This window comes from Cupressus sempervirens, chromosome 10, assembly GCF_028749045.1.
Source record: "Cupressus sempervirens isolate cs-2001-9-10 chromosome 10, ASM2874904v1, whole genome shotgun sequence".
In the NCBI taxonomy this organism is placed as follows: Eukaryota; Viridiplantae; Streptophyta; class Pinopsida; order Cupressales; family Cupressaceae; genus Cupressus; species Cupressus sempervirens.
The window spans coordinates 355,728,461-355,743,432 of NC_143127.1; the positions used below are offsets into that span (position 1 = coordinate 355,728,461).

The following is a 14,972-nucleotide window of genomic DNA, read 5'->3' on the forward strand; positions in this document are numbered from 1 at the left end:
GAAAGAAAACTACTTAATTCCTAAATTGTGATATCCCTATCAAGATTTAACTTCTAAATGTTATATAAAATATTGATATTCAGATTATACACAATTAACTTTTATAAAAAATAAATAATCAGATCAACCATATTTCTGTAAATTTTAGCCCATAACATAATTGAATCTCACACATTCAGTTATATAGATATGAATAGTAGACCTCGAATTCAAACATATATGGTCATTGAAATTACATTACATGTGATCAGCTTGTCTTCCAGGAGACTGCAACGGGGCTTCTTACACTGTAACCATTAGCGCTTGAAACCCACGTAATTGAGCCTTGGGAGAAGCCTGACTTGGAAGGATTGAAATTTTGTGATAAAAATGTAACGCTATAATTCTTCCTCTCCATCACTGCTCTGAACGATAAGTGTGAAAAATCAACTAGTGCAGTCACTAATTATTAATCTCCTATCACAAACGATTATTAAACTTCTGAAAATAAATTACCAGCTAATATCAAAAAATAACACAACTGCAACTTCACTTATAAAATACGAAAAGAAATGCGCAACACAATGAACACAATATTTTTGAACAAATTGTCCCTGGAAAAACCCCTAAGGGAAAACTAGTTCTACAAATGAGGAATTATATTAAACTTTAGCAAATCAAGAGATACAAAATTCCTTGCCTCTCACTGGCAGAACTCTGACAACCTCCTAATTTCTCCCGTTGATATTCCCCACACTAACACTGTGCCCTTGCTAACACTGCAAGATTGTTTTCTAACACTGCAAACTTTTTCTCCAAAACTTGTTGATCCAAATGACCCAATGACCCCTTTTTATACTACTCCTATTGGTAAACCAATGATCGAGATTAAATCAAACCAACAACTGAGATTAAGACAACTTGATAGCCAATAATAGAATTGGTTGCAAGGTGTCCAAAAGGGAATCTCTAAAATTAGTAAATAATAACCATTTACTACTTCTTGGCAAGTGGACAAACAACTGTCCAAACCACCCATAAATACTACTGCTATTTGTAGATAAAGATGAACAGTTGTCAAGGCTACCCATAAATACTACTACTATTTTCGGGTCAAAAATAATAGCTATTCAACTAACAATAATTAACACTCCCTCTTAGCGAGGAAGCTGTTCTGCATGACACCCATCTTATCTCTAAAGAATATAAATTTGGTCTTTCTCGAAGCCTTCGTTAGAATGTTTGCTACCTGCTCATCTGTAGGTATGCATTTTAGTCGAACAACTCCTCTTTGTACACAATCTCTGATGAAGTGATATCTGATATCTATATGTTTAGACCTATCATGAAACACTAGATTCTCAGACAACTTGATGCAACTATGATTGTCATAATGTATCACAGTAGTCTCAACCTTCTGACCAAACAAGGCTACTAACAACTTTCGAAGCCATATAGCTTCACATGTCGCCATGCTAGCTACTATGTATTTTGCTTCTGCTGAACTTAGAGCCACAGACTTTTGCTTCCTACTGAACCAAGATACAACTCTTGATCCCAAGCTGAAACAACACCCTGAAGTGCTCCTTTTTTCTGTTGTACTTCCTGCCCAATCTGCATCAGTATAGCCTATAGATCTTGGAGAGCTATGGCATAGGAGGATGGGCCATATTCATCATAGAGCACTTAGATTTCTTCGTGAGACCGTGACAAGTGTTCCAGAGGTGAGCACAGAGCATGACGATGTATGTAAGGGATGTGTGTTGGGGAAGTTTGCAAAAGAATCTTTTCCAAGGAGTGACACCAGATCTTAGGGTGTTCTTGATCTAGTACATTCAGATGTTTGTGGACCAATGTCGATGAAATCTCTCAGAGGATATGAGTACTATGTTAGTTTTATTGATGATTTCTCTAGAAAGACCTGGATATACTTCTTGAAGACTAAGGATGAGGTTTTCGGTCGATTCCAAGAGTTCAAGGCTCTTGTGGAGAACTCGACAGGAAAGAAGATAAAGGTTCTTCGGTCAGACAATGGAGGCGAGTACAAAGGAAATGACTTCCAGGAGTTCTGCACTAGATAAGGAATCAAGAGAGAATGAACTATTCCTTACAATCCACAGCAAAATGGAGTTGCTGAGAGGAAGAACCATTCTATATCGGAGGCAGCAAGAGCTATGCTACATGACCAGGACATGCCCCGTTACTTATGGGCAGAGGCATGTAATACAACAGTCTACATTCAGAATAGAGTTCCACACAAGGTGCTAGGGAAGATGACACCAGAGGAGGCTTTTACAAGGAAGAAGCCAGATGTTAGTCACTTCAGGATATTCGGGAGTTTGGCATATTGCCATATTCTTGGAGATACACGTATAAAGTTAGATCAGACTGCAGAGAGGGGGTATTTTGTTGGGTATAGTGAGACCTCAAAGGCATACATGATTTTCATTCCAGGGACTAAAAGAATTATTGTTAGACGAGATGTCAAGTTTATGGAGGACAAGGCATTCATGAGATCTAGAGATTTGCCAGCAGATGATCATAGTGAGCAGCCAACAGAAGCTCCAAGACCAAGTCCAGGGCAGCAAAGCTCAAGTATAGTTACCAGTATGAGTGTAGACTCAGTTAGTGAAGATTCACAGAGTATGGAGTAACAGGTGCAACAGGAAATGCATTTAGAAGACTTAGAGGTTGAAATTTCATCCTCTACAGTTGGCAGCAGGAACCATCTAGTTCTAGATACACAAAGGGATACTCAGGGATAGACAATGAAGACAACTAGCCAAGTTCAATGACTATGTGGCATTAGTTAGCCAGTTGGTAGATAGTGAGCCTTCTAGCTATCAGGAAGCTGTAGAACATTAGGTATGGCGAGATGCTATGGTTGAGGAATATTCTTCAATAATGCAAAATGATGTGTGGGAGGTAGTACCTAGACCAACAGATAGGGCTGTAGTTGGATCACGCTGGATCTATAAGATAAAGCACGGTGTAAATGGTAGCATCAAGAAATACAAGGCTAGGTTCGTGGCAAAGGGCTTCTCTCAGAAGGAGGGAATAGACTATGAGGAGACATTTTCTCCAGTTGCCAGGTATACTTCTATACGTGCTGTAATCTCACTTGCAGCACAGATGGGATGGCAAATCCATCAAATGGATGTCAAGACAACATTCCTCAATGGTGAGTTGAAGGAGGAGGTATACATAGAACAACCAGAAGGCTTTGTAGCACATAGCAAAGAGACCCACATGTGCAGATTGAAGAAAGTATTGTATGGACTCAAGCAGGATCCTAGAGCGTGGTATGAGCGCATTGATACATACTTGTAGAAAATGGTCTTTGTGAAGAGTGAATTAGATGCTAACCTCTACTACTTGATGGTTAGGGGTGAAATTTTCATTCTTGTTTTTTATGTGGATGACCTATTTCTTACAGATTCACTAGGGCTCATAGTGGATTGCAAGAGGAACCTTGCAGAAGAGTTTGAGATGAAGGATTTAGGACTTATGCACTACTTTCTAGGCATGGAAGTGTGGTAGAAAGATGGGGAGATTTTCCTTGGTCAAGGGAAATATTGCATTGAAATCTTGAAGAAATTTGGGATGGAGGATTGCAAAGCCATGTCTACACCCATGATCACGAATTGGAGGAAGGTAGATACTTCTAAGGAGAAAGATGTAGATCCCACTTTATATAGACAGTTGATTGGTTCGCTTATGTATTTGGCTAACACTAGGCTAGATATAGCATTTGCAGTAAACTCTCTTAGTTAGTTCATGGTTGAACCAAAGAGAATGCATTGGATAGAAGCTAAGCATGTGCTACGTTACTTGCGTGGTACAGTCAAGTATGGGATCCCAAGCTGAAACAACACCCTGAAGTGCTCCTTTTGTCTGTTGTACTTCCTACCCAATCTGCATTAGTATAGCCTATCAACCTGATACCTTCACCTTGAACATATCTGATCCCATACTCGACTATACCACACAAGTAACGTAGCACATGCTTAGCCGCTATCCAATGCATTCTCTTTGGTTCAACCATGAACTAACTAAGAGAGTTTACTGCAAATGCTATATCTAGCTTAGTGTTAGTCAAATACATAAGCGAACCAATCAATTGTCTATATAAAGTGGGATCTACATCTTTCTCCTTAGATGTATCTACCTTCCTCCAATTCGTGATCATGGGTGTAGACATGGCTTTGCAATCCTTCATCCCAAATTTCTTCAAGATTTCAATGCAATATTTCCCTTGACAAGGGAAAATCTCCCCATCTATCTTCCACACTTCCATGCCTAGAAAGTAGTGCATAAGTCCTAAATCCTTCATCTCGAACTCTTCTGCAAGGTTCCTCTTGCAATCCACTATGAGCCCTAGTGAACCTGTAAGAAATAGGTCATCCACATAAAAAAAAAGAATGAGAATCTCACCCCTAACCATCAAGTAGTAGAGGTTAGCATCTGCTTCACTCTTCACAAAGCCCATTTTCTACAAGTATGTATCAATGCGCTCATACCATGCTCTAGGAGCCTGCTTGAGTTCGTACAATACTTTCTTCAATCTGCACACGTGGGTCTCTTTGCTGTGTGCTACAAAGCCTTCTGGTTGTTCTATGTATACCTCCTCCTTCAACTCACCATTGAGGAATGTTGTCTTGACATCCATTTGATGGATTTGTCATCCCATCTGTGCTGCAAGTGAGATTACAGCATGTATAGAAGTATACCTGGCAACTGGAGCAAATGTCTCCTCATAGTCTATTCCCTCCTTCTGAGAGAAGCCCTTTGCCATGAACCTAGCCTTGTATTTCTCAATGCTACCATCTACACCGTGCTTTATCTTATAGATCAGGCGTGATCCAACTACAACCCTATCTGTTGGTCTAGGTACTACCTCCCACACATCATTCTGTATTATTGAAGAATATTCCTCAACCATAGCATCTCGCCATACCTGATGTTCTGCAGCTTCCTGATAGCTAGAAGTCTCACTATCTACCAACTGACTAACTAATGCCACATAGTCATTGAACTTGGCTGGTTGTCTTCGTTGTCTTGTACTCTTCCTAAGAGCTCCCACAAACTCCTAAGTATCCCTTTGTGTATTTGGAACTAGATGGTTCCTGCTGCCAACTGTAGAGGATGAAATGTCAACCTCTAAGTCTTCTAGATGCATTTCCTATTGCACCTATTGCTCCATACTCTGTGAATCTTCACTAACTGAGTCTACACTCATATTGGTAACTGTACTTGAGCTTTGCTGCCCTTGACTTGGTCTTGGAGCTTCTGTTGGCTGCTCACTATGATCATCTGCTGGCAAATCTTTGGATCTCATGAATGCCTTGTCCTCCATGAACTTGACATCCCGTCTGCAATAATTCTTTTAGTCCCTAGAATGAAAATCATGTATGCCTTTGAAGTCTCACTGTACCCAACAAAGTACCCCCTCTCTGCAGTCTGATCTAACTTTGTATGTGTATCTCCAGGAATATGGCAATATGCCAAACTCCCGAATATCCTGAAGTGACTAACATTTGGCTTCTTTCCTGTAAAAACCTCCTCTGGTGTCATCTTCCCTAGCACCTTGTGTGGAACTCTATTCTGAATGTAGACTACTGTATTACATGCCTCTACCCATAAGTAATGGGGCATGTCCTGGTCATGTAGCATAGCTCTTGCTGCCTCCGATATAGAATGGTTCTTCCTCTTAGCAACTCCATTCTGCTATGGATTGTAAGGAATAGTCCATTCTCTCTTGATTCCTTCTCTGGTGCAGAACTCCTGGAAGACATTTCCTTTGTACTCACCTCCATTGTCTGACCGAAGAACCTTTATCTTCTTCCCTGTCGAGTTCTCCACAAGAGCCTTGAACTCTTGGAATCAACTAAAAACCTCATCCCTCTTGGAATCAACTAAAAACCTCATCCTTAGTCTTCAAGAAGTATATCCAGGTCTTTCTAGAGAAATCATCAATAAAAGTAACGTAGTACTCATATCCTCTGAGAGATTTCGTCGACATTGGTCTACAAACATCTGAATGTACTAGATCAAGAACACCCTTAGATCTGGTGTCACTCCTTGGAAAAGATGCTTTCGCAAACTTCCCCAACACACATCCCTTACATACATCGTCATGCTCTGTGCTCACCTCTGGAACACCTGTCACGGTCTCACGAAGAAATCTAAGTGCTCTATGATGAATATGGCCCATCCTCCTATGTCATAGCTCTCCAAGATCTCTAAGATTACTGTTGCTCATAAGTGCCTTAGGAGTATCAAACTGCAATCTATAAATGCGACCACTCCGAACTACAATAGTTATGGGTGATTTCCAATCCTTGTGCTTAATCAACACATGTGTCCCTCTAAAGAGTACATTATACCCCCTATCCTGAAGAACAAATACAGAAATCAAATTGATACCTAAGCCTGGCACATAAAATACATCATGAAGTGAAATTATCTTTCCATTCTCCCTCTGAAACTGAACAGTCCCTTTCCCAACAGGGTTGAGTTTGGACAAGTTTCCCATAGAAATCTGGATGTTGGTGTCCTCCTCCTTGTAACTGGAGAAGTACTCTCTAACTCGTGTCATATGAAATGATGCCCCACTATCTATAAACCAAACACACTGTGAGGTTGAGCTAACCATACAAGCTATGAGTGCAAACTCATCTTCCATTCTACTGGAGAGTTCTTCTGCACTTGCTAAAGCTGCAACCTGCTTCTTACCCTTCTTCCTCTCTAGGCAATCACTGACATAGTGGCCAAACTCGTGACATCCAAAGCACTTGACCTTAGAAAGTTCCTTCTTCTTCTTTTCACTTTGTGAATTTGATCCTTTGCTAGATCCCTTCTTTGCTTTCCCTTTCCCCGCTAGGGCAATGTTCTCTTGTTCTACCTCATTTTTTTGACTCTTGTTGGCCCCATTGACAAGACTTAGTCTAAACTCCTCCTCAGTGAAATCAGTCCATAGTCGATCCCAACTCGGTAAAGTATCTCGTCCACTGACAACTTGAGCAAAGACATTCCATTGTTTAGTAAACCCATTTAAGGCTATTCTCACTAGCTCATTATCACTAGGGCTATCTCCAATAGCTGCTAACTCATCCTTGACAAGTCTGAGCCTAGTGAGGTAACTTGTGACGTCTTCTCCCTGATTCATCCGAGTATTCTTTAGCTTCTCTCTGAGAATCAACTTCTTTTTGGTGGCAGCATTCTGGTACAGATTTAGAATGGCGTCCCACATCTTCTTCGTTGTATCTAGCTCCGAGATATGTGGAACAATATGATCCTTGACACCATCAAGGATAATCCTCCTCGCTTTGGCATCATCCTTCCTATATGCTGCAAGCTGTGTTGCATCTGTTGGTACAGGTAAACCACTGGTAGCATAATCCTTGATACCATTCTCTTCCAACAATAAAGAAATTCTGGCCTTCCAGACACCAAAATTTGAGGCACCATCCAATCTATCCTGATCTCTCAAACCAGCTAAAGCCATCTCAAGGGTTTAAAGCAATAATAAATCTAAAGAGATCAAAATTTCTTTTCTAGGGAAAAACTCTTCTACCCTTAACAATGCTCTGATACCATGTGAAAAATCAACTATTGCAGTCACTGATTATTAATCTCCTATCACAAACGATTATTAAACTGCTGAAAATAAATTCTCAACTAATATCGAAAAATAACACAACTGCAACTTCACTTATAAAATACGGAAAGAAATGCGCACCACAATGAACACAATATTTTTGAACAAATTGTCTCTGGAAAAACCCCTAAGGGAAAACCAGTTCTACAGATGAGGAATTATATTAAACTTCAGCAAATCAAGAGATACAAAATTCCTTGCCTCTCACTGGCAGAACTCCGACAACCTCCTAATTTCTCTCGCTGATATTCACCACTGCTATCCCCATGCTAACACTGCGCCCTTGCTAACACTGCAAGACTGTTTGCTAACACTGCAAACTTTTTTTCCAAAACTTGTTGATCCAAAAGACCCAATGACCCCTTTTTATACTACTCCTATTGGTAAACCAACGACTGAGATTAAATCAAACCAACGGCTGAGATTAAGACAACTCGACAGCCAATAATAGAATTGGTTGCAAGGTGTCCAAAAGGGAATCTCTAAAATTAGTAAATAATAACCATTTACTAATTCTTGGCAAGTGGACAAATAGCTGTCCAAACCACTCATAAATACTACTGCTATTCATAGATAAGGACGAACAGCTGTCCAAGCTACCCATAAATACTACTGCTATTTTCGGGTCAGAAATAACAGCTGTCCAACTAACAATAATTAACAATAAAGACGTTGGATTCATAGTCACATCCACTCCCCTGGGAGGATCAATTTTGACAGTGTACGTGGATTTCGCGGCTCCAACATTAGTCACAAGTCTTCTCCAGGTGATATAACTTGTTTCATTTAAAACAAGAGAAAAAGACGGATAATTGAGGTTACCAGGGAGAGTGCTTTCATGATTGGAAGGGCACACAACTTTCCTGTTTAGGATCAAGCGAAGTTGGGATTCTGTGTAATTCAGCCCACAGAGATAAGGAATATAATCGTTGGGGCTAAGGTCATAAACAAGGCCTGGATCGGCTGCTCTTTCGGGATGTATGCGCCCAGCGCCCGTAGCAAAAATATCTGCGGGCATGAAATTCTTTCCACCTTCAAGAATTGGCCCACCTTTCTTATCCAGGTAATCTGCAGTGGTAACAAGTGCGGACTTAATGGCCGCCGGGCTCCATTCCGGGTGAGCATTTTTAAGCAAAGCAGCCACCCCGGTCACATGTGGAGTGGCCATTGACGTGCCGTACAAGATGTTGAAACTCACTGTTCGCTTATCTTCGGGGAGGCCCGAAGGACTCTGATTTGAAGGCCAAGCTGCAATGATGGCAAACCCAGGAGCTATTACGTCGGGCTTCAGAATTTCGGGGCTTATCAGGTTGGGCCCGCGGGACGAAAAAGACGCCACCGCCGGCGCCGAAATATTGGTGGCGGCGCCGACGACAGTGCCCTCGAACTGAATAGCCGCCGTTGGGTTCTTGGTAGAATTTATATAGGCCGCCAGGGCAAGTCCTTCCTTAAAACCGAGGCATGTCGAGGGCAAAAGCTGAGGGAACAAGGTGACTTCCTCCCCGGTAAAATTATCGTTAGCGAATATCACGCCGGCACCTCCGGCCTCTCGAACAGCTTCTCCCTGCTGCAATTGTGAAGCAAGGCTGCCTGGCGTGCACAACACCAGCTTTCCTTTTATACGACGTGGATCCAGAAACCCATCCCCGCACAAATCCGTCTGAAAGAGCCCCAATTCTTTGGTTTGGCTACCCTTGCCATGGGAGAGCGACTCGCCAGGCAGAATTGTTCCGTCTCCGAGCTTCACATTCGCAACGAAATGTCTGTTCATGGAACTCGCGCCGACCGTCATCATCCAAGGCGCGCCGTTGGAGAGATCCGAGGGCTCCCCCGGCCCTTCGTTTCCTGCCGCTCAGCTCACAAAAACGCCCCTTTCCATGGCATGAAAGGCCCCTATGGCAATCTCGTCCAAATAAAAAGCACTTGGCTCGCCGCCAAGAGAGATCGAGAGCACGTCCACGCCGTCGGAAATGGCGGCGTCCATCCCCGCCAGAACATCAGATCCTAAGCAATCCAACCCCATGCAAACCTTGTAGACAGCAACATGAGCACCCGGCGCCATTCCCTACGCGGTTCCGTGAGCGTTGCCAAAGAGTCCGGCCTTTGTAACGGGGCTCTCGGCCGCAGTGGACGCAGTATGAGTGCCGTGTCCCACCGAGTCCCTCACCGTTCCTTCCCCGGTGAAATTTCTCGCCCCGATCAGTTTGTTCTTGCAACTCGACTTATTGAAATCGGGTGACGTCTGGCAGATTCCTTTCCAGCGAGAAGGCACGGCGCCGATGTTGGCGTCTGGCTTGAACGAAGGGCTCTCCGGCCACACGCCCGAGTCCACTAATCCAATTATGATTCCCTTGCCCGTGTTAGATCTTTGCCACAGGCCATGGCTTGGTTCGAGGCCCATAAACTTTGCAGAATATGTGGTCAGCAAGTGCAACGCTTTATCAGGACTTGCATGCACAAAACCTGGGATCTTTCGCATTGCCTCAAGTTGCGATCTCGTTAACCGCGCAGCGAATCCAGTCATGACATTCTCATACGCATGCACTAGATTCGCACCTCCGCCTGCTGCTTTTGCTTTGTGTAGAAACGATGAATACCACATCTTTAGCTCGTCAAGGCTCTGTGGGCTCTCTTCTGGTTGCTCCACACGGACGATATAGATCTGTGACTCTTCGGTTGCCTCTGCGAGAACATCCGGGTCGTCCATAATTATCGTGATCGCCATTGATACAAAGAATAACTTCATCACGTATTCAGAAAATGATCTCCCCGAAATGCCCATCTTTGCTAGGATCGGGAGAAATTATCTGGAAAGTATAAGATTCCAAGGTGAGCCTCTGGTATTTGTGCGCAAAACAAACTTGGTACATGGACATCGACATCCAGTTTGGGCTATGAAAATGGCTATTTCCTCAACTAATTCCTCCACCTTTCAGTTCACTAAAATTTTTCCCTTCCTTAGTTTCGTTATCTTACAGTACATATTTTGTTGCGCGAATACGTTTGATTTCACGATTTCTTTTCGATTTTGTTGAAGTATACAATTCTCCCAAATCTCAGAATCCATAAAATATCCTCTCTTTTTCTATATTTTTTCGCAGATAAAAAGCATTCGGAATGACATAAACCATTAAATTTCAGAGAACATATTTAAGAAGCTAGGAATAGATTATTATTATATTTATATTTTATAATTATAGTTTCTAAACTAGAGATAGAGATATATTAAATTTTTAAAAAAAATCTATAGTATTATAAAAAATATAAAAAGTTTATTGTGAAAAGAAGAAAACATAGTTCTTATATTTTTGGGTTTTATGATGAATGGTAGTGTGTATAGTTATGCTTCTTAATTATGAGAAAATTAATTTTTATAGGAAAAATAAGTACTTTTAAAAATTAGTTTATAAATATCATATTATTTCATTTTTATATTTTGTAAAATTAAACATGTACATTCATTTTGAATAATATAAGAGAGATATATGAAATTAATCTAACGTAATCATCTTACTTAAGATATTATATTAGTCTTATTACTAATATTATGATATGAATACTACTTTTATAATAATAATATTATTAATATATTATAATTACTGTACTATATTAATATATTCATGAGAGTATCAACAAACTCATCCTTATTAATAATGTAATAAGTCTTTAGGTTTGATATAGACTTTTTCAATTTTAGATTAAATTTTTGAAATGAGACCACTTGATAAGAGTTTGATCCGAGGGAGAACAATTTTGTAAGGGACCTTGAAATTCTTTTACAATCAAATTGTTAGGGGATTTGAAACACAATTAAAATGAATAAAGAAAATATATAAAGTGTTTCACAATAATAACTCAAATCTAGTAAATTGATAATAGCCTAAAAATAAAAGTAATTGAAAGCTTAAATTGTGCAAAAGAAGATAACACAAAAGACTCAAGCCTCACAACAAAGAACATAAGGTTTTCAAGGCTCCCTTAAACTTAAATGTTATCCATGGATTTTTTTCTTCGATAATGCCTAGTTTTGGAAAGGGTTTCATAACCTTAAAATTATCTTGTAACAAGACACAAATATACAAGCATATAAGATCAGAAAGAAGTTCCCAAATATGGGTATCCATAGGCTTTTGAAAGGCTCCCCAAATGTTAACATTTGTTTAACATTGCTTCGAAAACTATCATTACAAATTACCTCAAAATATTGATCATGAAAATGCCACCTCAAACTATGGGGTTTTGAAGGGCTCACAAAATCACCGTGAATGTTTACTTTTCTCCCACAACCACATTGGGTTTTAATGGCCCACAAAATCACTAGAAGGTGTTGAAAAGTTCATGAAACCTTAACTAATAGCCTTATGAGACCAAATTAATGAAAGACCAATTGAAATTAAGTTTGGATTTCAAATGGGATCCAAAACTATATTAGAGTTTTGAAATGTACCTGAAACCAAGGTTTTGAAGGTTTGACTTCCTTAGAATTTAAAAATAACTTAGAGACTATTGATGTGATTGCGTAAAGAATCTAATTATAGAAAAAAGGAACCTTCAATAATAATCCAAATATTAAAATAATAGAATCATGAGAAAATTAAATAAAATGAGCTTAACTACCAGCTATATCATTTCTAACTAAATTTAACTCTTCACAATAAGATAAGTTTTAAAAGCATAGGAAAACAATGAACATTTGGTTTGGTTAACAAGATCAGTGCTCTTAGGTAGGTCATTTTGGTAGAATTACAACCTTTTATTTTGAGTGCCAATCTTAGTGTGGTATTTCCCAACTAAAATGAGATGTGAATAATTTTCTTCTTTTTAAAAGAATGTTTCAAGAAGTTTCCCAATGAAAATAAAAGAGTTTTCCTTTGGATACATCCATCTTATAACCATCATATTCAACCTCACCTATCCTCCACATTGTAAATTTTTATTCATGCTCCTAGTTATTAAACAAGTTCTCTAAAGAAGATACATAGACATAAAATGTACTTTGTCAAAGATTTTATTTACAATGAGAAATTTAGTCCCTAAGTTTTAATTAAAAGGTTTCCTAATGTCTAAATTTCTTGGAATTGTATATTCTAGATACTCCAAAGACTACCTTGATGGATCATGCAATTTGTAGAGACAAATAAATTTTCACTCTTTGACCAAATACAAAAGTCAAGAACAAGATCAATGCTCTAAGGTAGGTCAGTTTGGTAGACTTTTAACCTATTATATCGAGTACCAATCTTAGTGTGGTCTTTCCAAACTAAAATGAAATGTGAATAATTTCCTTCTTCCTAAAATCATAATTCAAGAAGTTTCCCTATGAAAATAAAAGAGTTTTCCTTTGCATAGGTCCATCTTAAAACTTGATATTCAAGCTCTCCTATCCTCCACATAATAACTTTTTATTCATGCTCCTTGTAATCAAATGAATTCTCCAAGGAAGATACATAGACATAAAATGTAATTTGTTGATGATTTTATTTACAATTAAAAAAATTAGACACTAAGTTTTAATTAAAAGGTTTTCTAATGTCTAAATTTCTTACAATTGTATATCTATATATTCCAAAGACTACCTTAATTGATTATGCAATTTATAGAGATAAATAAAATTTCACTCTTGGACCAAGTACAAAAGTCAAGAAAAAGATAGTTTATATGCACTACAAAATCATCTACACTTTTTAAGATTGAACTCTATATTTTTACATAATTACTCAATGAAATCCTATAGTTTCTATTGAAACTATCAAAGTGGGCTAGTCATGCAGTTAATTGACCCTAGATAGTTTTGATTGGAACTATAGTCAGCCTTTAGGGTTTTCTTTAAAAAAATTCTCATTTATATATATATATATATATATATATATATATATATATATATATATATATATATATATATATATATATATATATATATATATATATATATATATATATATATATATATATATATATATATATATATTCAAATCAAATCAGGTAATTCACACTTCAATTGTGAGGGAGGAAATATTTTGCAACTTGTTTATTTTATAATTTTGGAAGATGAATTTATGACATGGGCAATAAAGATAAAAGAACAAGTAAATATGCATGAATAACAACTCTTGAACAAGAAGATGAAAATTGTCAAAAAACTTTAGCAGGAAACTATAGGAGGCAAGGTACACATGTACAATCTTTTCTCCAATGCATATTTAATTTATAGTGTACAATTGTATTCTAGACATTTTTTATATAGTTAGGATTGGCTTTTATCTAATTAAGAATATGGTAAATATTAAATTAGGATTACTATTATTTTAATATTAAGGGTTTATTAAATTATAATCAAATTTTTAGTTATGAATATCTCGGATTAGGGTTTATTAAATTATGGTTTTCTAAATTATGAATGTTTAGATTTATAGGGATCATTTTAATTAGGGTCTTTTAAATTATGAATTTATTTAAGACGTAGTTAACTAGGACAACTTACTGAGGTTGGAGAAGGTACATCCCAAGTTCAAATAGGTACATGTGCATCTCTCACAAGTACAATCTCTCTCTAGATCTCGAGATCTAGGTAGACTTTATCTCTTTAATTTTTAATTTGAGAGACATTTCCCCTTATAAACTTGCTTGATTTTATTTGTTATATTGTGCACGTGCAGTAGTAGATGCTAAAAATGGTGGACAAGAGGAAAATGAAGATGAAGCAATGGATATTGAAGAAGGATCATCTAAATGTTAGATAAAATTGTATAATATTGCACTTGTTATGTATATACACACATATCCCCTAAAAAGAATGTATCTTAAGTCTTTATTTTAATTTTTGTTGCAGCTCGAGATCAAACAAAAAATGAGAATGTTAATCTAGCTCAAAGATTGATGAGAAAAATTAATCATAGAAACATAGATCATTTAATTGAAATGGATGTGGAAAAATTGAGAGAATATGTTAGTCAACCTACATATACTATGAAGAGGAAATTGAATAAAAAGTCCAAAGAAATAATTACACAATCTAAGAATCTTGATATATGATCTGGTGGATAATTTTAGTGAAAATTGAAGTGTCTTCAAATCTCTAGATTTTTACACCATCAAAAAGATCTCAGCATCCTAATTCCAACACAACTTGAATGGAGCAAACAAGAGTTTGTTTGTGCAAGTTACGCTCGGTCAAAGTTTTGGTCAACAGGTAGACTAGAGGGCTAGATAAGGGGCAAAATCAAACCACCTCAAAAGTGGTCAACAATGGGTTTCAAATTGAAGATCTCGTCACAAGCTTTCTGATGGCGTTCGTTTCATCAAAAAATGGACTTAATATGTAAAAGTTATGGCA

At 38.1% G+C, this 14,972-nt stretch overlaps 1 pseudogene; it reads right to left on the bottom strand.

Annotated features, from left to right (window-relative positions):
* Positions 1 to 247: 247 nt before the first annotated feature.
* On the bottom strand, positions 248 to 10,421 carry LOC149534066 (subtilisin-like protease 4; annotated as a pseudogene).
* Positions 10,422 to 14,972: the final 4,551 nt, after the last annotated feature.